At 45.2% G+C, this 23,607-nt stretch overlaps 1 long non-coding RNA gene across 1 annotated transcript in view; it reads left to right on the plus strand.

Moving 5' to 3' along the window:
• The first annotated feature begins 10,546 nt into the window (after nt 1-10,546).
• Nucleotides 10,547-23,607, plus strand: part of LOC129382859 (uncharacterized) — a 323,214-nt gene continuing 310,153 nt past the window's right edge. The window contains exon 1 of the long non-coding RNA XR_011893164.1: nt 10,547-10,739. This is a non-coding gene — a long non-coding RNA (uncharacterized lncRNA). The remainder of the gene's footprint in view (nt 10,740-23,607) is intronic.

Below are 23,607 nucleotides of genomic sequence, written 5' to 3' on the forward strand. Positions count from 1 at the left end.
GCCCTAGAAAATGCCATTAAAATCCATGACGTCACAGCCCCCAGGTGCGGGAACTCAAGTAGGCGTCGCCACCCATATTTCTTTCTTGCGCTTTTTCTGGCTTACCAAACGTCTTATCGTTGTAAGAGTGGTGTTTTTGGTGTTGTATAACGGTAATTTACTGATGCAGAATAAATCATTTTTCACTTTAGTGTCCCTTTAATGAACCTGCACAGCTGAAAAGGAAGGAAGGAAAGCTTAATAGCAGGGCTGCAGAAAATGTCACCGAATAAATATACTTTGCTTATCAACGATACCTGTGGTTTAGTTGTAGTCTGTGTATAAACTAATTGTGTATAAACTTTGCTTGTTTAGAATGGCTGAGCGGATAGGGAAAAAATGACCATAAGAGCACCAGGTGTATGCATAGTCTACGCACAAAAAGCCACTGCTTTCTTACTTTTTTTTCTCTGTATTACTATTCATGAGTATTTAGGTGCCTTATTAGCACTGCTAACATCCCACTGCAAAACACAAAATTGGGCAAGTTGTGGCATAAAGAAAATTGCAGTTTCACTCATAATGTGAAACAATGATGCAGTAGCTGGTGAAATATGCACAGGAAGCTTACTTCATGCAGTGTTTACTGAACTGAACACTTGCCAATGCAAGTCGGTAATCTCCTTAAAAAAGTAAGATAAGTAAGAGTCCTATTTAGTTGTGGGAGTTGTGCCTCAGTGTTGAAGTGGAAAGACTCGGCTTTTCTTCCTCCTCTTTCATATCCGGACTTAGCCACTGATCTACAGCAAAACAACCCTTTAGCTTCTTACTGCTGAATTCGTTTTGGTTTTCTCAAATCTATATTTGGGCTATGCATTGCTATGTCTCGCGCTTTGCTTGAGGAAAACAAGACACCAACAGCGCCATCCAGTAAATCTGAGAAGCCAAGCACTAGAAGAAGATTAATAAAGCAGATGCACCCAATCATTGTCATCACATGCAAGAAGAAAACTTAACATAGGACTGCCTTCACAAGTGGGAAGGTGATGTGCAAGAACTTGAAGGTGTGGATGCCAGCTCTATATACAGTATGCAGACATTGAGCAGGTGTTAGCCAATCTAGGCACCTGTTGGCTAGATCACGCTCTCCGGGATCAGTATTCACCACGACTGTACCTTCAGCAGAGTGGCTGAAATGTAGAATTGTGGACTGCCACTCTTTTGATCGTATGTTTGAATCCTCGCAGCACAACGAGAACTTTATTTGCAATATTTTAGCAAGAAATTCGGGAATTCCAGTGACAACACCAGTGGACATCAGAACAACCAGGGGAGTTAGCCCATAGCAGCTATTGCTGTAAAAAATAAGACTGGCATAAGCACAAGAATTGAGATGGGCATACTACATGCCTTTGTTCTGGTAGTGGTCCACTACTTTGGTGCTACAGTTAATGATCTCCACTGTCACTGGACATAATAAGAGTTCTTAAATTATACACTCGCGCACCCGCCGCCTCTCAGGTCACCTAAGTGGACATACATGCTGGCTGATAGCGGCCCCCTCCCACTTCTAGTATGCTTCACCGCGTAACTAAGCTGTACTGCGGCGAAGAAGCCGTACATTTGTATTGAGTGAATAAACAAATGGTTTTTACAACGGTACAGAAATAAACGTGCACCATGCATCATTCTACCACACGAAAGAGCGTCGCAACATACGGTAGCTGGTTCACACAGGCCATGTAGCCCACTTAACAGTCGTAAAGGGTATTATGGGTAATTCAAAATTTCAGACACACATATGTGTTTATGTTTACGTTCGCACTCCTTGCGTAATAAGACTCCCAGAACTTCCACAATAGAAAGTAATTTACAACACACAAACGCAAAGAACACTACATGTTTCGTTTTCAACTCGGCCGTCATGCTAATGACATATAACGCGGAAAAACGTGAACATGCTGTGTGTTAGCATCGTAAACTTCATGCTAGGCAAGGAGCTAGCACACCACAATCCCGCGACAGCCGCTAATGAGACCAAGACGGGAGCACATGTCTGTGAACGCGCAAACCCTAATCCACTCTGCTCCTCCGCCACCCCCGCTGCACGGCTGCACCACTCGTTTCAAGCACAGCACACCAAACACACATTCAGCGCTGAACAGTGGGCGGTCGACGCAGTTGCATTTACATGACTTGCAGCGAGCAGCACATCCCTCGATGTCCGTTAAGCAAAGTCGGACACGGCGACGCCACATCGCGGTTCGCAGAACTTCGCTGCCGAAGCGCTAGGCCACTTCGATATTACAATTGTCACCACCGCCGGGTTCTCAAGAAAGCACGGGTCACACAACGCAGATTCTGTAGTGCCAGAGCTCATCGAGGCCAAAGCCGCATTGCCGCACCGCCACTACTCACAGCTTTCCGCCAAGTAACACAGAACCTACAACCAACACACAAGCAACGCACGCACGATTACATGAGCAATGTTGAACAACGCGCGGTCCAGAGAACGATCACGCCGAGGACGAACACGCCACAGCGTCGCTCGGCGCCAGCATCGCGCCTTCTCAAAAATCCCTAAACGATGCTGTCCCTAGGCACCTAGGATCAGGTCACGTGAGGGATTTTTGTACGACAAATAGACGCACGCTCCGGAAAAGCCGTCTGCGGAGTTGTGTTGGCGCCTTTTTCTTCGTGCGCAATGCATTGTGGGTCGACGCGGTTGGCGGCGCCGGCGCGCGAATGGAGCAGGAGCCAAATTTGCGCCGAGCTCGTCGGGGCGCGCTGGCAGCCGCCGGTTACGTCGGCGCTGCAGTGCGTCGGACTATAGAAGGAGTTGTTTTCGCCAACGTAACGTAGCGTGCGCGTTACGTCGGACTATAAACGGCCCTATAGTGCGCGCCGTCCAGTCATCACCATTGACAGGCGCGGGCATCCGGTTTGGCCGCACTGCACGATCCCCCACTAGTGAGATAATTTCGCTTCTCTTCTGGTTCTTACATTAGAAAAGGCGAAAATGAAAAATAAAAATGAAGCTAGAATGTTGCAGTTTACCGCGACTCTTATCGCACAGATCGCCGAAACAACAAGCGCTGTCGGCGCGAACAGCGGTGCGCGTTGTGCAGTTTGCACCGTCATCGCAAGGTAGATTCGCCCGCGCGGTTTGCGGCTTCCGCGCCACATTCGTTCTTTCGATCGGCAAACTTGCGCTGCGCGGTATTGCTGGCACCCGCGACGGCGGCAGGCGTGCCGAGCGCGTTTGGCCGTTTGACATGGTTTCACTGGTTTCACTCCCAAACCTGCAGCGCTTCGCTTTTACCACAGCGTCGCCGCGTTATCGGCGTCTAGACGCTATTCAAATAGTGAATCTGACTGGTTATGATCACGAGCATTAAAATAAACTCGTGTGTAAGGTTGCCGAGACAGCGATGCAATGCGCATTATAACTGTGCCTGGAAAAAAATGTGCGCCGAAGTGAGTATGGGCCCAAATTATCATAATTAGAAAGTATATGAAGAAAAGACCAACGAGAAAAAAAAATAACTTTATTGCAGGCGACTGCAGGAATCCGCAAAAGGTAAGCATCGGGCTTCTTAAACTTCGACGAGACCTCGCCGAGGTGAAGGCACGATGGTTTCCGCGAGAAAATTTGAACGCTATTTCATATTTAGTACTTAGTAAAGTCACCTGCAGCGGCCACAACGGCTTCCATTCTTCGAGGAAGACTGTCGAAGAGATCGGTCGCAAAGTCCGTTGCCCGTAGGCGCTCCGACTCCTCTTGTATGGCGACCCACAGCGCGTCCTGCCAGCCGCGCTCAATTGGCCGCCGCGAGAGCGCCTTCTTCATTGCACCCCACACATTCTCGCATATGTTCATGTCGGCGCCTTGCGGTGGGCACTCCATCAGCATCACTGCCAGCTGTTCAAACAAGCATGCTATTGATTTGGCCATGTGGATGGGGCTGCGGTCCTGTTGGAAGAAGTAGATGCCGTCAGGGAACGGGCCGTCCAAAGCATAGGGCACAACGACGCTCTCAAATACAGGGCGATATGCGGCAGCATTGAATTTGCCCTATAGACGAACCAGTGGTTAAATACCGTCCTTGGAGAGCGCACCCCACACGCTGACGGAGCAGCGGCCGCTGCTTGCCACACGCTGTAGGTTCCTGGGCTCATATCTGAAGAAGGATTGTAAACCGAAATTGAATGAGTTGCGGTATCTTATATCACCACCAGAAATGCCGAAAATGGCAAGCTTAATAACAATTTCCTATAAATTATACCAAATCATATTGAATATATAAAAATATATCAAAATATGGGTTAGCTTTCGAATCGCAATAGCAATACGTAATGCGCAGTACTTATAGTAATCATGGTAAAAACGAGAAAGCCGACATGATTAAATGGGGTGAATGTCAAACCTGGTGTTGTCAGTTCTCCAAATTCGTTGACGCTGATCCCAGCGGGTGGAAAATGTCGATTCGTCGGAGAATATCACACAGCGCCAGTCTGCCGCAGTCCATGTTGCATGGTCTTCGGCAAACACAAGTCTTCAGTGCTTATTGGCTTCTGAGAGCGCAGGCTTTCTCGACGACACCCGGCTTCGCAGGCCAGCCTCGTGCAGTCGACGTCTGATTGTTGATGTTCTAGCGGAGAGGTTCAAGCTGTCTTTGATCTATCGACATGTAAGGAACGGGGCGTCTTCCGCAGCTTGTATGACAAGTAAGTCCTTATCGCTGTCGGTCACCCGCTGCCTGCTGTCAGGATTGGGGCTCAATCCCATCGCTCGTGATCCGTTGTCAAGTTGGAGTCCGGCATGAATTCGAAGGTAGCTGGCCCACGCCGTCGTCCAACTTATCCACGCTGAGGACGTTGATGAAGGGAAGGACTGCTTCTCATCGAGAACGAGGAATATGGGTTTATTTACAGTATTTACATGCAGTTCATCAGTCTAGCATGACTGCGAGAGAAAGTACGCCAGTCTAACACGACTGCCTGAGAGAGTGTTCAGTCCAACATGACTGCTTAAGAAAAGTGTGTCGAGCATCCGCACAACAGCGGCTTATCAGCACTCGGTCCCCCCTTGATTCCAAGGGAACGGAAAACGTTCGTCCAGTCATTGTAAACAGGCCGCCTCTCTCCGGGTCGGGTTACACACACACACACGGACACACACACACACAGGTGCAATGGTCCGGAGCCGACGTCAGAGGGGCTTCGTAGAACTCGGAGGCGTCGCGGGTAGCGCGACCGGGTAGCACATTATCTTGCGTCTTGGTCGGTGCGTGGGAAGGAGCCCAAGACGACGTTCCAGCGGCAACTCCGCCACCCGTAGCAGATCAGGTCCGCGTTGGGGAGTTTGATAACAATAGTTGGCCCGCCGAACTCATTCCGTCAAAACGGCGACGAGGCTAGAGCGTAACGGTGGCGGTTTCAGCACAAAGCCTGCTTCGCCAAACTCATCCTAGCTGAAGCGGCGGAAAGTGGAGGACGTGTGTATTGTTCCCGACACAAAGTCGACTTAGTCACGCCGTGGCTAGAGGTTGGCCACGGCGTTCCAAGAGGAGGTTGGCACCGCTGGCGTAAATGGCTGGCAAACTTGCACTGCAGCTGGCCGTTCTTAACACTGTGTCCACGGGGAAGGTTCCAGAGGCATCCATCATCACGGAATGCCTGGAAAATTCTGTTAACTGTAGGCAAACAGCGATTCGTAATCCTGGCAATCTCACGCTGATGCACTTGGTGCCGGTAAAGAGAAACAATTCGCGCTCTCTCTTCGGACGAAACGCCCGGCATATCCAGTTCACTTGACCCTGGTAGATCTCCGTATTGTCTTAAGGGTGGAGAAAAAGTAGTTCTGATCGCTACAGACAGGCGAATCAGAGAGACCTATCGTTCGACATGAACTACAACCCGGTGATATTTACTCATTCTTTGTCTCATGCACACATGCCGATAACGTTGCGACGCTGTGGTAAAAGCGAAGCGCTTGTGGTTTGGGAGTGAAACCATGTCAAACGGCCAAACGCGCTCGGCACGCCTGCCGCCGTCGCGGCTGCCAGCGATACCGCGCAGCGCAAGTTTGCCGATCGAAAGAACGAATGTGGCACGCAGGCTGCAAACCGCGCGGGCGAATCTACCTTGCGATGACGGTGCAAACTGCACAACACGCACCGCTGTTCTCGCCGACAGCGTTTGTTGGTTCGGCGATCTGTGCGATAAGACTCGCCCTGAACTGCAATATTTCAGCTTCATTTTTATTTTTTATTTTCTCCCTTTCAAATGTTAGAACCAGAACAGAAGCGACATTATCTCACTAGAGGGGGATCGCGCAGTGCGGCCAAACCGGATGTGCGCGCCTGTCAATGGTGATGACTGGACGGCGCGCACTATATCTTCACTTATGCTTGGGCCACACGCTCCGCTGTTCAACTATCATTTCACGCCGATAGTACATTTCTTTTTTATAAACTAAAACGACGCCGTTGTCATAACCTTTCATTGTGCAAAAAGGCACTAATCTTGATTACAATACAAACGCTGCAATGAAAAGCGGATAGCGTTGCAGGAAGTTTGCTATGCTCAACCAATATTATTTCGTATAAACGCGTTCTTTCAAAAATGATGGCCCGAACCCCAAATGCTAACACCATCCGGGAGCGATACAAATATTATGAGCACGCGTTAACAACAAAATATTTTCATGGCGCCAAACGAAGGGGAAAAAGTGGCGATACGCATTCCTCTCGGCCGCCATTGCATATGGCTGCTCATTAGCATAATTCGCGCGGCTCGTCGCACCACAATTATGGCGGAAAATCTGCAATTGCGGCCCAGCGCAACGTCAAATTGACGTTTACGAAACGGCCCTTCCTGTGACGCTCCCCACAGCATATTCCTTCAGCTAATCAGCAAGCTGGCATGGCGCATATCTTCGATCGCCACCACATATTCGCGAAATTGCAGATGCATTGCGTTGGCTTCTGTGCGCTACCGCTCACTTTCTTTTTGAAGCGCTAACGTCGCAATATAGCTGCCAAGGACCAAGCGAATGTATTAGTCGATAAAATTTGCAGCTCTACGTCAAGTTTCTCATCATCTTGATGAAAATGCAAAATTGCAATTTGCACCATTGCCCTGCATACAGCGCCGCACGTCGGATTGGACTGTGTCAGGGCGCATGCGTCGTGGTGCCGTGAAAAGAAGCGTATTCTTTGTGAGAGCGCCTGCTTTCCGTCTTTTTCCCCTTTGACCGCCGTAGCTTGGCTGGTGCCCAACGCAAAGTTACTCGCGCCATTGCAGTGCAGGAGGCCGGCAGGCGCGCTGGCAGCCACGCGGATGCATCTCTCGGAGCGCATTGTGCGATCGCCGACAACAGCGTAGTGTACAGTCGAGCGCGATCTGAAGATTATCGTGCGACCGTCGACCGGGAACATGAACATCGCCATGGCATTTTCTTTTCGAAGGCTCCAACCAAGGAAAACGACGAAGGACGCGGAAAGTAAAAACGCCAGTTTGGATAAAATGCTCGATATCTCTATTATTTTTCCTAGCTTTCGCGCCGCCAATAGCCAGGTGTATTGTAGCCAGGTATGTCCTAAACATTTTAGAAATGAATATTTTTTTTGTGCGGTCGTCGATAACTGCGATTGTTCAGGCGCATCACGATTTTCTTGTCTTTCGGACTACACCACGATCTATCTTATCATCACTGTTGCAAGAAGCGACCAGAGGATGAGAGTTCCCGTTGGTTAAAAACGACGAACGGCAGTCGTGGGAATGAATCTTGCGGTTGATATTCTCAGTTTCAACTTTTCCTGCAGTTCCTGTAACACATGTCTGCGGAAGTTCGGAGTCAACGACAGCGCACTGATTTTGCTTTTAGCGAATGCCTCCTAATACATTGAAGAGTTCTCTAAAATTCTGAAATTAACGTATATATGTGTGTGCGTGCGATAGATGTGGAATTGATTAACTATTTAAGCCCCAAGGGATGACTATGTGAGAGCGTTCACTGTAATTACTGAAGAAGCCTTTCCGTTAGGTTAAAGCAACAGTTAAGGACGCAGTGTAATAACTTGAGCAACTGCAATAAATATGGATAGATTTTATGCGTAAATAAGAAAAATAGACCTAATTATGATGTTCCCTTCAAGGCTCTGTAGTTGCACACGTGCGAAGCAGAGTGAACTCATCACCAATGAAAGGATCCACATGTGCAAGCTGGTCCCTGAGGCCGAGTTCAGACGATGCGATAGGGAATAGAATGTATGCTGCCGCAAAGCCGGAGCAGCGGGTCACAAATAAGATACAAACGAGGAAAGATAGATTCATTAAGGCGTTTGAATTTCGATAAACGCTAACCGTTTCGATGTCTGTTCAGGCTGCTATGGTCTCTAAATGGTGATGCGAATTTCAGTGATGGTGGTGTAAAAATTATTTCAATTTCGACGTCAGTGGCATCGTATAGGTAGAGGGCTAAGCAACGAACTACCGTTGAAAATGGTCGTGTCACCGATGCTTGACCATTAATGTTCATTAGGCGCAAATTCATTTGAATCCTTCTTTATTGGCTTCCAAAGGAGACTAATGCTTCTTATGCATTATCCCCGGCTTAACCCTTTGACCTCGGTCCTAATACTTCAACGCGGCGCCCATTCTTTCTTTCACGTCCTTTATCCTTTTCGGGATAGAAGCGAACAGAGATTCTGCCAGATCTGGGTCCTGTCGGAGGACATTCCACTCTCTCTCAACGACTGCCCACAGAGTGTCTGCGTCAGTGTCCGTCAAGGTGGAGCGAGCCAACCGTGCCTTCGTTAAACCCCAAAAATGTTCGATAATATTCAGGTCGGGGCTCTTTGGCAGCCGCAATTCCAGACTTGTTCAGATTTTCGTCCACTGAGAATGCAGTGTGAATAGGGCAGCCGTCGCGTTGGAAATGAAAACACCCGTCAGGAGAAGGTCCATTCACGGCGAAAGGAAGGAGAACAGTGTCGACGATCTCATTGTAGACTTCGGCCGTGAGCCTCCCTGGGATGCGGAAGTAGGTTATTGCACCCCAGACGTTCACCGAGACACGCCCGCTTGCTGCGACATCGCGGAAGTTTTCATCGTCATAGCTGCAATAAAATTGATGCATCGAATTGAATAACCAAAGCACTCACAGGGCAGTTACCACTATATAATGAGAAACTGAGCGAAAGCTTCTAATGTATTTGTAGCTCGTGATATACTGAGTTGAAGAATTTCAGAGCGACATGCATATTTTCTAGCTAGAGACCACAGAATTTTAGGTTTGCACACATACTCGCACTTCCACTGAAACTCCGCTATGGTATGTCGGTCCTAAAGCCACGCTTTGTGCATGCTTATGCGGTTACTCAATCTCTGTTGGCTTAAACAAACGTCATGTCCCTGTTTTTCACTCTGGTAAATTCAAAAACGACACCGTACCAACTTTCCAAGATCTCCGTTCTTCTGCAACAAACACGAGTTAAGGACATTTCAGTCGAAATCAAGAAGAAATGGGCATGAGCAAGGCACGTAATGAGAAGGCAAGACAACCAATGGTCATTAAAAGATCGGTAACGGGCTGGATCTGAAGAGGAGGAAAGCGTAGCAGGGGGGCAGCAGAAAGTTAGGTGTGAAATGATATGCAAGAAAAGTAAATGTCACCAGCAGCCATCGACTCTGCAAACACGGAGCCGTGGGTTCCAGCAGGTAGTGAATGTCGATTCGTCACTAAACATGTTTCGTGCCGATGCGCAAATTCCAGACACTTCCTGCGATGTTCGCTGGTCAAAAGTGGCTTTCTCGCAGCCACGCGGCTTTTAAGACCCGCAGCGTTAAGTCTCTTTCGGATGGACGAAATGCTTAGGCGAAGGCCAAGTTCTTGTTTGATTTTCTTCGCTTTCATGAATGGATCGTTGACGGCGGCAGCTATTATCAGAGCGTCTTCCTCCTCAGTTGTTCCTCTAGGCCTCCTTTGATTCTGGGCATCTTCCAAGCGGTTCTCCCGGGGAAACGCTCGAAGAATGCGGTTTACTGTCTTCTGAGGGCGGTTCACCTGCCCGGATATCTCTCGCTGGGACATAAACTTTCCCAATGAAACAATTTCTTGGTGCTCCTCTGCCGTAAGTCGTCGTGGCATTTTTCTTGCGACAAGTGGTCTGGGATCGCATCGATCATTGCAGCAGCTATATACCCTCATGAAAAAATGTTTTGCGGAAATTTATTGGTGAACAAAGCCGATATGACGAGGCGATGCTGCGTTGATATATTTTTTCTAACTTAAAGTCGTTAAAGTCAAGAAGTGCCTAGCACTGGCTTTACCACATCTTTCCCACGAATTTTGTTATCGCCCGCTGAGATACGAGTTAACCAAGTCCACACTTTATCGCAACAAATGGAAAGCTTGGAATAGAGAGAAAGGGTGGAGAGCTTGTCGCGGGGGTGATGGTTGTTTTATGGAACAGCGAACGAGGGAGATAAGAGTGCGAAATCATTATTTTTCCTGTTCCAAAACCGGCCACCAGGTGCCTCGAGTGCTAGGCTGGTCAACGCTCGCGCGATAACATTCAAATCGCGCTCGTCTGTACGTGTTTGTGGTGCGTGCTCAGCTACCAGTACCTAGGCGGCGGTTGTCGAGGCCCATGCCGGAGCTCCGTTGTGTTCCTGGGCTGCAACGTGACCAATGAGGAATGGTATGCGTCGCCGCTCATCGAAGTTACTGCTGCTAGCTTTTCGTGATACTTGTGAGTACACAACTCTAATTTTCGGGTCATTTATGTCCACTCAAAAGAGTACCACACTGGAAACTCATTCGTGTTTCTCTTATGGATAATGCTATGCGCACTACTGAGTGCGCCCCTGCCGGTAATGGCTGGGTGCCCGACGCATAGGTACCGCACGGCGATGTCGGCACATCGCTGTAAGGTTTGTCATGTCAACCGTAAACTCAGTAGGCTGCCAATTTAAACGTACACGCGCGAGGAATTCGGATCCTCGTTTCGACGTTTATAATTCGTCCACTCAATCCGGGAGCTTCAGTAATATATTGTTCTAATCCAATTACCCCCGACTATTTAACGTAAGTTAACCTAACCTCGCGCTGAAGAAAATGCGCTGAAGAATTAAGTTTCACCAACTGGAGAATCCGCTTTTCAATAAAACCTTCCGTCCGTTCAGCCCTCGCGCGGATGACTGTCCGGTCGTCTGGACCAGGCGGAAGGCGTGGGGCGTCTTCAGGGCAAACATGGCGCTTGCTCGAAGCGGGTGCGCGAAGCCTAGGTTACGGCCGCGTCAGAAACGGTGCATTTTTGTCGTTCTTGTGATTTCTACTAGATTTATCCAGCACCCACGGAGATATTCATCGAAGGCAGCAAACCGGTGTACTATCGCGCTCACTATAAGGTGCACCGTGCGAGCGCGTGAACGAGCGTTCTGCAAAGTTGTACAGTGGCGCCGCTTGTGCCGTGTTTTCGAGTTATTTGGAGAGGGCGTAGCTGTTCCAGCAATTGCGCTCAAACCCCTCGCCTCCGTTTATCTGAAGGACACCTTATTTGTTTCTTGTTCGCTTTGTTTTCGCGGAAGGAGGCACTGCAAGTTCATGCAGCATTTTTTGTCACCGACGAGACATGGCGTGTGAATGTTATCAAACACTGAGCGCTTTTTCGTCCAAGAAGGGCTATGCGTTTACACATGATTTTAGCACTGATAAAGCGCGTCAGCGTCCAGTGTATAGGCGGAAGCAGCCTCGACGTGGGCCGTGCATGGTTTTAAACAGTATTAGCATAGCCCTGGTGCTAAGGTGGCAACGCGTTGCCCTTGCTACCACCGCCGTTCTCTGTACTAGCAACATTTCGCATTTGGCCGGAGCAGCCTACTTTGTTCATTTGCCGAAACACCTGGGGCCATGCGTCTCGTCGTCTTCCTAACCTTCCCGCTGTGCGTGATGGCTCCAGAACACACCGCGCCTTCATAACATGCATTAAATGGTTCCGAAAATTTAAAGTGCACTATAACTAAGGCCCCAAACCCCGATTTCGCTTATCATTACCGGTATTACGAGAATACACTAATTTCCGGTCAGCTCATCCAGAGGATACCTTTCCTAGTTACGTTAACGCATAGTGATGCGCAGGTTATTTTTGTCTATGGTTCTTAATTGCCTTTCCGAAAAGTCGTGTGGTTTGGTTTGGTTTATAGGGTTTAACGTCCCAGAGTGACTCAGGCTGAGATACGCTGCAGTGGAGGGCTCGAGAAATTTCTACCAACTTGGGTGTTCCTTAACCTGCACTGGCATGAAAAAGTCGTGCGTTCAGATATATTCAGTCCGAATAAAAGAAGTTTTGGTTGGCACTAAGACAGCTTACGTGCTGTGAATGCAAAAGCCTGAGATGAATTAACAAGTCGATTAATGTGGAACGAGAGCTGTATTAAGAAGTTAAATTGGATTATAAGTAATCACGTGTCTATATTGCAATAACTTATGACCAATAACCGTTGACGTCATGCCGATTTTTGCGGAGCCGTTTTTCTGAATGCCACTGCTGACGGCTACTGTTGATATAGGAGCATATAAGGCTTTCGATTTAAACAATAAATTCAATATTTGAGTGAAAACAAAGCTGCGTCACTTTTCTTTGTTTTTATTTTGTGTGACAGAAATATTCAAGTATTGTCGGAGATGGCGTGGAGCAGCATCTTTTGGTAGTGAAAGGAGTAATGAAAGATATAACATCGAAAACAGTGACATTTCTTCGTTGAAATAGCAAACTGCCATAAAATACAAGCTCTTGCTAAAAAGAATATATAATACAATATGAATAATGCATACCATTTGCACTAAAATCACATTGAAAGCAGAAGAACGCACGAACTGCGTACGAAAATAAAAGCTAACGAATTTTAAAGAAATACTTAAGATTAGAAACAAGTAAACTGGAGCTGCAAAGCGCCCATAGAGCATGAAGCAAATACAATACAGCGGGTTATTGACACAAATAGCTTCATTTTGAAAATAAAAGGAAGTCACAAACTACAACAGCTTAAACACCCAGAAGGGAAAAGAAAATGCGGTCGTCACTCCTTAGTACCTGGTCATGGCCCCTTCAATGGCCATGACTTACCGCTTCCTCGACGGAAGCGTTGCGTACATATTGTACATGAAATCTGCTTCATCCTGGAGGCGCATGCATTCTGCTTCTACCGCGCCCCATTGATCGTCCGCTGATGAGTGCAGTCCTCGTTTGCAGAGCCCGACTTTCATTGTTCCCCATACATTTTCAATAATGTTGAGGTTGGCTCCTTCGGGCACCCACTGTACACACCACACTCCTCGTTCTTTAAGGAGCTCCTGAACATTTGAAGTGTCCACAGGCGAGAGATCGTGTTGTAAGAGGAAATCTCCTTGGGGAAACGGGCCGCCCAACGCGCAAGGAATCGTGACATAATCAAGTATGTCATAATACCTTGCCGATGTCAAGGTGTCCGACAAAACGATGCAAGACACCAAATCCCTCTCGGGACGCAGCTCCCCACACATTTGTCGCAGTGCGGCCGCTTGATTCCACTTCTGCATGTAACGGGGGTCGTGTCGGGCATTGACAGGGCGCCACACCCTGCTTTTGATCCCATTACGTTGTGAACGTTCACACGTCGGAAGATATTACGATTTCCGAGTCGGTGTGTTGACTTGCGAATTTAGGTCGGGCCGTCTTCTTTGCGTCGGAGAGGAGCGACTTTTGTGCCACCACATGGCTCTTAAGCCTTCCGGCGCCGGCCTGCGTTTTACTGCACACGCGCTCGCAGACGCCAGGGGCAGCCCCTATCTCATTGGCGGTGCTGAAGGGGCTCGCCCGCGCGGCTTCAAGGCAGCTCATGTCCTGAGCTGCAGTCGTTTCTCGAGGGTTCCGTTTATGTGGAGCGTCGGGGATGCGGCATTCATCTCCGTGAGCCTGGATGATGCGGTTCAGTCTTATTTGACCTCCCTGTCATTTCATCTATTTGCCGTTGGGTACGCCGTTTTAACTACAGTTCAACTATCCACTTCGCTCACTGCTGGGCAGCCGGGACATTTTGCGAACTGACGAAAATATTGCTTTTTATTAATCTGACATACCAGATAAGCAGGTGTCCGATCGGCGCACCCAGCGTGTTCTGTGTGTGCGGCTCGTTGTCGCGAAATGGCTAACGCCAGTCTTCTACAACTTTCAGAAATGATACCATTAGTAGCGATAAGCTTGATTGCATCGTTGTCGCTGTCTTTCCTCGTGTGCTATAGTGCGTGTGAGCCGTTTTAACTGCGACTTCAGAGGTGCGACCTTGCTGCTACGAAGGGTATTCGCCAGATACAAATCAAAGATATTTTTGTGTTTGTGATATGTCGCAGCGGTTCTAGGCGTAAAACTGCTCGTTTCATGCGGCGTTCGTGTGCTCAGAAGTGAACAAAGCACAAGTGTTGCCTATCGCGTTTTCTTACGTAGCACCCCGATACAGAAGCCCTATCACACCGGCCTGCTTCTTTTCTGCTTCGTACATCTATCCTTTGTTAAGTTATTTCACTTTTAAGATGCTTCTATCGGAGGGGCAATTTAGAGAACATCATAATAGTTACATACGTCGACATCAGTGCTGTCGAGAAAAGTGAACTTGCCTGAGAGCACTAATGTCATCAATGCTGATTTCTGGAAGCCTTCATTTTCATAATGTGGACATCAATCAATCAAATCTTGATTTCCAACGACAGTTGGGGGTCCCTTAGGCGAAAAGCGGTAATAACACCACTTGAAAATACCTAAAGGCCCACGTACATGACAGCGGTATTACGATTCATACGTTCAAAAAACAAATTTACAGTAATCAAGTAAAAAATGCAGTTCAAAAAAAAAAAATTAAGAGGTTGTGAAAAAACAACGGAACAATAGAACAAATAATGTCAATATATAAGTACACTTTAGAACAGTTGTACATTATAGTTGAAATATTCAATGTTCACGTGAACACACATCATAAAATGACGAAAATAAACGTGTAACAAGGAATAATAAAACATACTTGATCATGTTCGGGCAGTACAAAAGACATTAGAGAACAGTTAGAAAAAATTCACGCATTTCTTTTTTTGTAAACGTAGAAAAGTTGCCGTCTTTCTCTTCATATTTATTAAGTAGGGACGGCAGTGTGAATCTAAGAGACTGCAAAAAAATAGGTCGTGCGGGAACGAGGAACAAGCCACTTGTCGGTGCTGCGGGTGCGTGAATCAGTGTAATGCATGCTTATATTAGATAAATCTTTAATAAACACTTTGAATTGTTCGTTTGAAAAGAAATAAGCATACATTAAACGAAAGTCGAACATGCGTTTCACACTGAATATTTTATAGCGGGTAAACAATGTAACTGTAGAACTATTGCGCGGGACGTTTGCAATATACCGAAGTGCTCTTTTCTGCAATAGGTGAATTGTATTTATGTTACTAAGGGTTGTGGTGCCCCAGACTAACAGGCATTAATTTATATGGGAAGAAAACAGAGCATGATAAATCTGAAGTTTAGCATTTTCTGGAAGAAAGGGCCTACATCGTGACAGAACACCAGCAGCACGTGATAACGATTTAGTCAGTGATTCAATATGACACGTCCATGTCATATGAGCAGAAAAAGTCACGCCCAGAATTTTGTTTTTCCACTATTTCGACGGGTATTCCCTCAAGTGTTAATGATAGGTTGACGTTGACTTCAGTGCCTCGGGATCTGAAAAAGACAGCTTTTGTTTTTGTCGCATTTCTTCGTAGGCCATTAGCTCTAGACCATTGCAGCACATCTGAAAGTACACTTTGAGTTCTCGCAACGATTTCAGTTGGATCTTGTCCAGAAACAAGAATACTAGTGTCATCCGCATAGAGCAGGAATGAGGCGTCATTGTTTATCTTAACAATATCATTTATGTAGATATTGAAGAGCATTGGTCCTAAAATGCTTCCTTGAGGTACGCCACAAGAAATGGTTTTAAAAGATGAAAAACAGTTAGCAATGGAGACGCATTGTTTTCTCTCAGACAGATACGAACTAAATAGTGAATTAGCTACACGACGTACCCCATAAGCACTTAATTTCCCGAGTAAAATGTAATGGTTTAGGGTATCGAAGGCTTTGCTATAGTCAATGAAACATTAGTGTCAAAAGCAACAAAATGTGATATGGATGTCAAAATAACGTCAAATAAATAGCTCTATTTTTGGAGAGTGCAAGCGTCTTGCATACAGTAGAACTTATGTCTGGTTTTTGCTGGTGCCCGAGCATAGAAGCTGTTCGTGCAGATACCAGTGACCTGGCAGGAGGCCACATTGTGGATGAGAGCCACATGCTTCATGCCTCATAATCATAATAGGCGTGCCTCATAATCAGAAAGTGGTTTTGGCACGTAAAACCCCATAATTTCTTTAACCGCATTCTTCATTCTTAATTTTTGCTAGCTTACCTTTCCTGATAGATGGTCATGTGCACTAAAAAGAAATAAGACTGAACAATAAAGCACATTATTACGAATGTCATAGCGGTATGCGTGCCAGAAGCGATATTTGAAGCCCCCTGCAAAATGCACAACGATCCTTGCAAAAAAACCTTGTCAGGTTCTGGGAGTTTTTCGTAATATATATCTTCAGAATTGGCCAGGTATGCGTTAGTGTAAAACTATATATTCCGGACCACAGTGACACCGTGTGAAAAGTGGGTGTTGTGATAGAAAGCCGTGCGCATGTAAGAAATACATGCTATGATGCTTGTCATAAATTTCACTGGTGTATAGTACATCGTAGTGGTTTTGCACATGGATCATAAGATACGTGTGATTACTCCCAAGAAATGATTCAATGTATATGTACACATACATGAGCTCTAAATGATGCTGAATCCAAGGATACCTTGCGCAAGCTTGAATAGATGAATAATAATCACTTTTATTATACAGGTGACTTTCCCGCATAATGTGGAGCCATGCTTGCTGTTTCTTTACGCCACAATAATTTTACACGTAATATTCGGGTACACAAGGCATGTCTGAAACATAAGGCTCAGTGCGGAGCCGGCCAACCAAGACATGCTCTTTTCCCATCTTTATAATGCACCCCGACTGTTACTTTGTCAGTGCCCACAGTCCTAGTGTAGTACTTTGCCGTATTATAGATGAATGAATTCAAATTCATTGCAAAAAAGGAAACGGTTGTATTTATGTTCTACAGACGAGGGTCCTAAAGTCGAAGACTGTAACCGGGACCCTCGGTATTATAAGAAAAAAATTACATAGGTGGCAGGACAGATGTAAAATTTACAATACATACACTGAGAGAAAAAGAAGTGAAGCGCAACAGAAACGTTATTAGGAACACAATGTCCAGTGTTACTATAAAAAATGAAAACAAGATCGGCGTACAACAGAACCTTTAAACTATGTAAAGAATGAACAGAAAGAAAGAAAGAAAAAATATAATCGGCAGACTCACTTGAACATGAAGCAAAATAAATATCAGTGTGCTTAAAATCTACATATAAGAAGTTTCAACAGACAAAAAGCAAGAGAATACCTAAAAAGAAGCATTTATAAACAAAACGTCTAAAGGCAACGGCAAGCATGTGAATAGGAAAACATGGAAAAAACTGATAATAAATAAATGACACATTTGGAACCACAATTGCGTCAATACATCAAAAGGAGATCTTTCGAAGATTTTTTGAAGGCATAGAACGAAGTGAATGATTTTGTTTGATGGTAAGCGATTGCATAAAGATATTCCAGCAAAAGATGGTGTTAGTTTACCATGATTGGTACAAACCCGAGGCAGTAAAAAAAATTCTGTTAACGGCAAACCTAGTTCTATTTTAGTTATGTAAACCATTTAAGCCAATAAATTCGTAAAGCAATTGCTTGTTGAGTAATTGAAAAATAAGACTGTTAAAATATATTGAAACAAGTTCACGGTCATTAAAAGGAGGTTTTGACGGAGCAAAATGGATGCATTTGGCTGGCGAGGACTGCTAGTAATGATACAAATGGCTTGGTTTTGTAAAGGCTGAAGTGATGACAGGTGACAATTGTACGTGTTACCCAAGGCAGCGATTCCATAGTTAATGTGACTATGAATAAAAGCAATGTGATGAAAAAGCCTTGTGTGAATAGAAGACGCGTGCTTTTATTAGAGCGCGAATTCCAAATGCCGTTTTCTCCTTAATATTGGTAATGTGGTAGTCAAATTTGAGGTTAGCGTCCAGAAGAGCACCGACGAATAGTACGAAGTCACCGGCTGGAATTTGATGAGCACCAAATGTTAAGGCTAGCGGAGAAGTTAGGACCCTGTTACCACTATTGAACATTATGTATTTAGTTTTCTCGGGATGAGTAATTAGGTAAATACTGGGACACCATTCTATAGCGTCAATTAGCGCAGCATTTCACATTGATGTTAATGAGATTAACGACGTGTCTGATAATGATCAGGTGGTGTCGTCGGCGTCTAAAAAGCAGTGAGATTAATGTAAAAGGTCTGGCAGGTCATTAATGTAATTAATAAATAGTAATGGACCGAGAATGGACCCCTGAGGTACACCTAAGTTAATTATTTTAGTTTGAGAAAGGGCACCCGCTACAGAAACCACGTACTGCCTATCCAACAAGTAGCAGTAATACCGTATGCTTCAAGTTTGGTGAACAAAATGCTGTGTAATCGTGTCAAAAGCTTTGGTGAAATCTAAAGAGAGCCAACGAATTTACCACAATCTATAGATCTCTTAATAAAATCGGCTAAAAGAGCAATGCTAGGCAAGTAGAACTTCCGGAACGGAAACCGAACTGACAGGGATTAATTATATTAAATTTTTCAATGTAGTTCTTTAAACGTTTAACTAATACACAATAATTTCACTTAAAAAGGAAAGGATATTGGTCTGTGGTTAGAAATTTCGTCTTTGGCACCCTTCTTAATTACGGAAATAAGCATAGCCTTCTTTAGACAGAGGAAAAGTGCCGGATTCGAAAATGCGATTAGTTATGATGCATATTGGTTCAGAAATAATATTAGCAACTAACTTTAAATGGTGTAGGCAAATGTTATTTAAACCCGGGCTTGTGTTTTTCAAGCTACAGATTGTTATACACCTCTTGAGCAGTAACTGGGGAAAGAAAGAATGAGGGAGGTGATCTAGACAAGGTAGGCTGAGGGGCTGTGTTATTCATTTGAGACATCAAAATAATCGCTAAAGGCATTGGCCACATGAGTGGGCTCATAGTATGTTGTACCATTCAGGTTAATTGTTTAGGCGTAGATTTATTCGTGAATTCGTTGAGAAGCTTCCATCGATTTATTGGATAATTACTGTGTTTATTAAATTCATTATCATAATCACGCCTTTTAGCCTGTTTAAGTAGCGCGTTAAGAATATAACAATATTTTTATAACGCAGGGACAAATTAGAGTTAAAAGTTGCCATTTAGTTTTTGTGTATAGGTTATCTTTTTTCCTTAAGCTGGTCAGTAATACGGACGTCATCCACGTGTAGCAGGCATCCTTAAATTTATTCTTACACCTCACGGTCCGGGTGCTTATTGAAACGGCATGTAAAAACAACGTAGTGAATTTATCCACTCCTGCTGCCTGCTCATTCAGCAGATTGACCCGAGTCCAATTAGTATTGGTAATGGTATGAATAAATGTATCTTGGTTAAATATTGATGTACTGAAACAAATGTTGGTGATAGGCACTAGACTGTTAAATGTAACGAAAATGGGAAAATGATCGGTTATATCAGTACGCACTACTCCCGACACAGGGGACGGTGTTATGTTAGATAACGCATGATCAAGGAGTGCTTGCGTTCCGTTATGGCGACGTCTGGTATGGCAGTTAATAAGCGACTCGTAGCCGTATCCGAAAAAGCAGTCTCAATAGGCTGAATATGCGCTGGTATTTGTATCGAGTAAGTTAATGTTAATTTCGCCAACGATTAAGACGTCCTTGTTTTGGAACGATAATTTGTTATCTATGACGTCAAGAGCAAGTAGGAAATCAGTGACAAAAGATTATAGGGAACGATAGATGAAACCAAGAATAAGATTTTTACGATTATGTACAAAGAAAGGTTGTTCTGCCTCGATTCAAATAGCCACACAGGAACTAACTTTTATTGAAAGATCGTGCCTGCGAGTATAAGTGACGTCCGGAGCAATGAAAATGGCAGCACCTCCATGAGTATCAGACGAGCGATGACAGTATACCGTATTGTAAGATGGCAAACCGAATGAATTAAAATGGTTGTCAGAAAACCAGCTCTCAGAAATACAAATTTGAAAGAAGACTTTCATAGGCATCAGCTCTTATCCATTCTGCAAAAAAAATCCTGGATATCATGAGCACATGATTTACTAATGTGCAGAAACAGAGAAATTGCATGGTGTGAAAAAGTGCCCAACATTCTGAATGTTATGTAAATATGACATCACAGCTTTTCTTTTGTGAAAATCGGGGAAGGCTCTTGTGTCATTACGTGATTTCAAGTTGAGCCCTTTTTAATCCAGTGACAGCATATGCTGCCGTAGTACTGTACCACAGCTCTTGTATACTAGTTACAACTCTGGTTCACTAATGGCAGCATGCTACATCAGCGTTTTCCTGGCTTTCACATAGATTGCACAACCTACAGAGGGGCGTGGATTTATTTTTCTCACGCAATCTCAGTGCCCCTCAGGCAAGCTTTTCGCTATGGTGAAAGAGGTTATGTCGAGAGAGCAGGCTTGCCCGCGCACTCGCAGCTCATTTACAGCAGTGGTGCTGCATGTCGTGAAGACAAGGCACTGCTTCTGTCTTCACGCACCTTACAACATAAGTAAACATGCCCACAACCATCTACAGTGTCATCTTAATACAAGAAATATGAAATAGCACAGTCAGTGCAGATATCACCGAGCAGCTGCGCTTTCACAGAGATCTAAATTTGACGGTAAACATGTCGCCTTTATCTTTAGGAACTTGGCTTAGACAATGCCGCGTTGTGCAATGGTGTGTAAATCGCCAATAAGACTGCGGTTTGGAAAAAAATATTGCATCACCCTTCTGCTGCCAAAATGATCTTGTAAAAGAAGCGCATATGCGGCGTGAGGCTTTTAAAAATTGTCTGGGTGTTTGCTGGTCAGTTGCTCGCAGTTTGGACGCTACATGTACTGTTATGTCTAGGTAAGAACAAAAAACTTTTTCCCATACTACTGTCCCTTTCATTAGCAAACATTGTACCAAGAATGACTTTATAGTCTTGGTATTCTCACCATTGCGTTACATGTTGAGAGGATTGAAGTAGCTCGCAGTAACCTTTCATTTGTGCATATAAGTCACAAGGTTAGTAGGTTGCAGCTTTGCAGAAAAATATTTTTGGCAGCGATTACCTTCGGCTATGCTACTTCCAAAGATGGTTTTTACATTTTTCGGTACGAGCTATGTGCAGCAGGGTTGAGATATTAAACCACTGATCGCAGCTAAGCAACATATTTTGTTACAGAAGTTGCGCAACTTCTCGGAACATCTTTAAGGCGTTCATACTTTCACTCTCAGTTGTGGCGCTAAACATCATGAAATGCACTGCTTTGCATTACCGCACAAGAAGCAGAGGGCAAAACAGTGTCCCTGTTGAGATTTTATAATACTTTGCAAGAAACTGAAACTAGCTCCTCTCCTTCCACCTTTAAAGATATTGCGAAGCCAGTGTAAATGCGATTTCCATGGGAGATTTCTGTAAGAATACCTCGGTTGCCTGGAAGTTCTGATGTCCATTTGCCAAGAATCAGTTGACCGTTCGTCCTAACTCTATTAACGTCATTGTCGGAACAGTGCTTAAAACTTAGGTCCTGATCACGTGATCTGAGAGAGTTGTGCAAAAGTACTGTCGCCCACACATTGAGGTCAATGGTGTCTGCAGATGCACAATGTCCTGACGGATAATTCTCCATCTCTTAGCAAGGATGCCGAAGGTGGTCTCAATGGTGGACCTAGCTCGGCTCAACCTGTGGTTGAACACCTCACTTTCAGCATCAAGGCCAAAGCCGAGGTATGGTCGCATCAGGTTTTTCAGTAAAGGAAATGCCTCATCACTAACGACCACATAGGGCAACTTTATTGGTGTACCTGACACTTCCCTGTCTAGAGGAATACCGAGCTGACCGTCGTTCAGCTTTTGCCGTATATGGCGTTCGCCAAATAGGCCCGCATCGCCTCGTGAACCACACTCCCCAATGTCCACCATGGTAAAACGATACCTGGCATCACACACTGCAAGAAGTATCGTACTAAAATGACCTTTGTAGTTGTGGAACGATGTACCAGATTTCGGTGGAGCTTCTATGCACACTACGATTGCGCCAATAGGGCCAATGCAATTCGTAATATGCCTTAATGCCTCGAAATCATTGACTATTTTCTGGCATTGGGCTGGTATTGGCGTAACAATGTAGATAGGCTGCAACACGTGACGTAAAGCCACGCAGGTGTCCCTAACAGTGTGGCTGGACGCTGAGCTGTAGATGGGATATGACTTCGCAATGATTTTCATGTTATACCCATGTGCAATGTACCTATAAAGAAAAGTGCAGCAGGGAAAAATATGCATAAATGTTTATTGCTAACAAAACTGGGCACCATCCAATGGTTTTATTCATTCTACGATCTGTCATATGCATCAACAACTGTTTCAATGTCATTACTATGGGGGTTGCTTGCAAAGAGTGAAGCCACTTCTAATTTCGCGAGCAGGGAATTATCTGGTGTCAGGAGGTCGTCGATGTCGAACAAAAAATGGTTCCTATCTTTGGGAAAGTACATGGAAGGCTGCTGATTATTACATCAACGTAAAGGGAAAGTAGCTCCGTGACAGTGGCGACGCCCGAAAGAATGGGCCATCCGGGACAGTTTTCTTTGGTTATGTTAGGCAGCAAATAGTACCTGCCGGGGACAGGGTTGAGTGGTGCGAGTGAACCCACTGCATTATCGCTTAATTGCTTAGCCTTTACGAGAGCTTTTATGCTGTCTTCAGCAATCAGCTTTACATTGAGTGACAGGATCAGTCTAGGCGCATATAGGTGTGATCATTATTTAGCTGTCTATGGCCTTCATTTATGATCCCTTTTTTCATAATTACCACGGTCCGCTTTGTCCACTGGTTTTATCAAGATATCACTCCGTTTAGCCATGACGTGATAGTTTTTCTTCTAAGGAAATATTTATTTTAAGCTAATCTTGCTTTTCATCAGCTCTTGTTCGACGGTGGCAATATACGTGTCCAGGTATTTATCGCGCGGTGCCGGGGGTCCAACGGTTTACAGAAGGGATAACTGACCTCGTCTCCAAAGTGGATGGACCGTCGTGGAAATATTCCCGTAGGCGCATGTTTCTTGAAAAGTTGTGCAAATTTTTAGCCAATTGGCAATCGTCACATCCGCCAGTTGCAGCACAAATTCTACACCGCGTGATAGGATGACAAGTTCATCCCTAGTTAGGCTTACAGGTGACAGGTTCACTACGTTAGGCGGCGGCGTGCTCTGGCGTAGCACAGGAAAGGATTGTATCGGGACCGCTTTTATTACCT

The sequence above is a fragment of the Dermacentor andersoni genome, chromosome 3 (assembly GCF_023375885.2).
Source record: "Dermacentor andersoni chromosome 3, qqDerAnde1_hic_scaffold, whole genome shotgun sequence".
Classification (NCBI taxonomy): Eukaryota; Metazoa; Arthropoda; class Arachnida; order Ixodida; family Ixodidae; genus Dermacentor; species Dermacentor andersoni.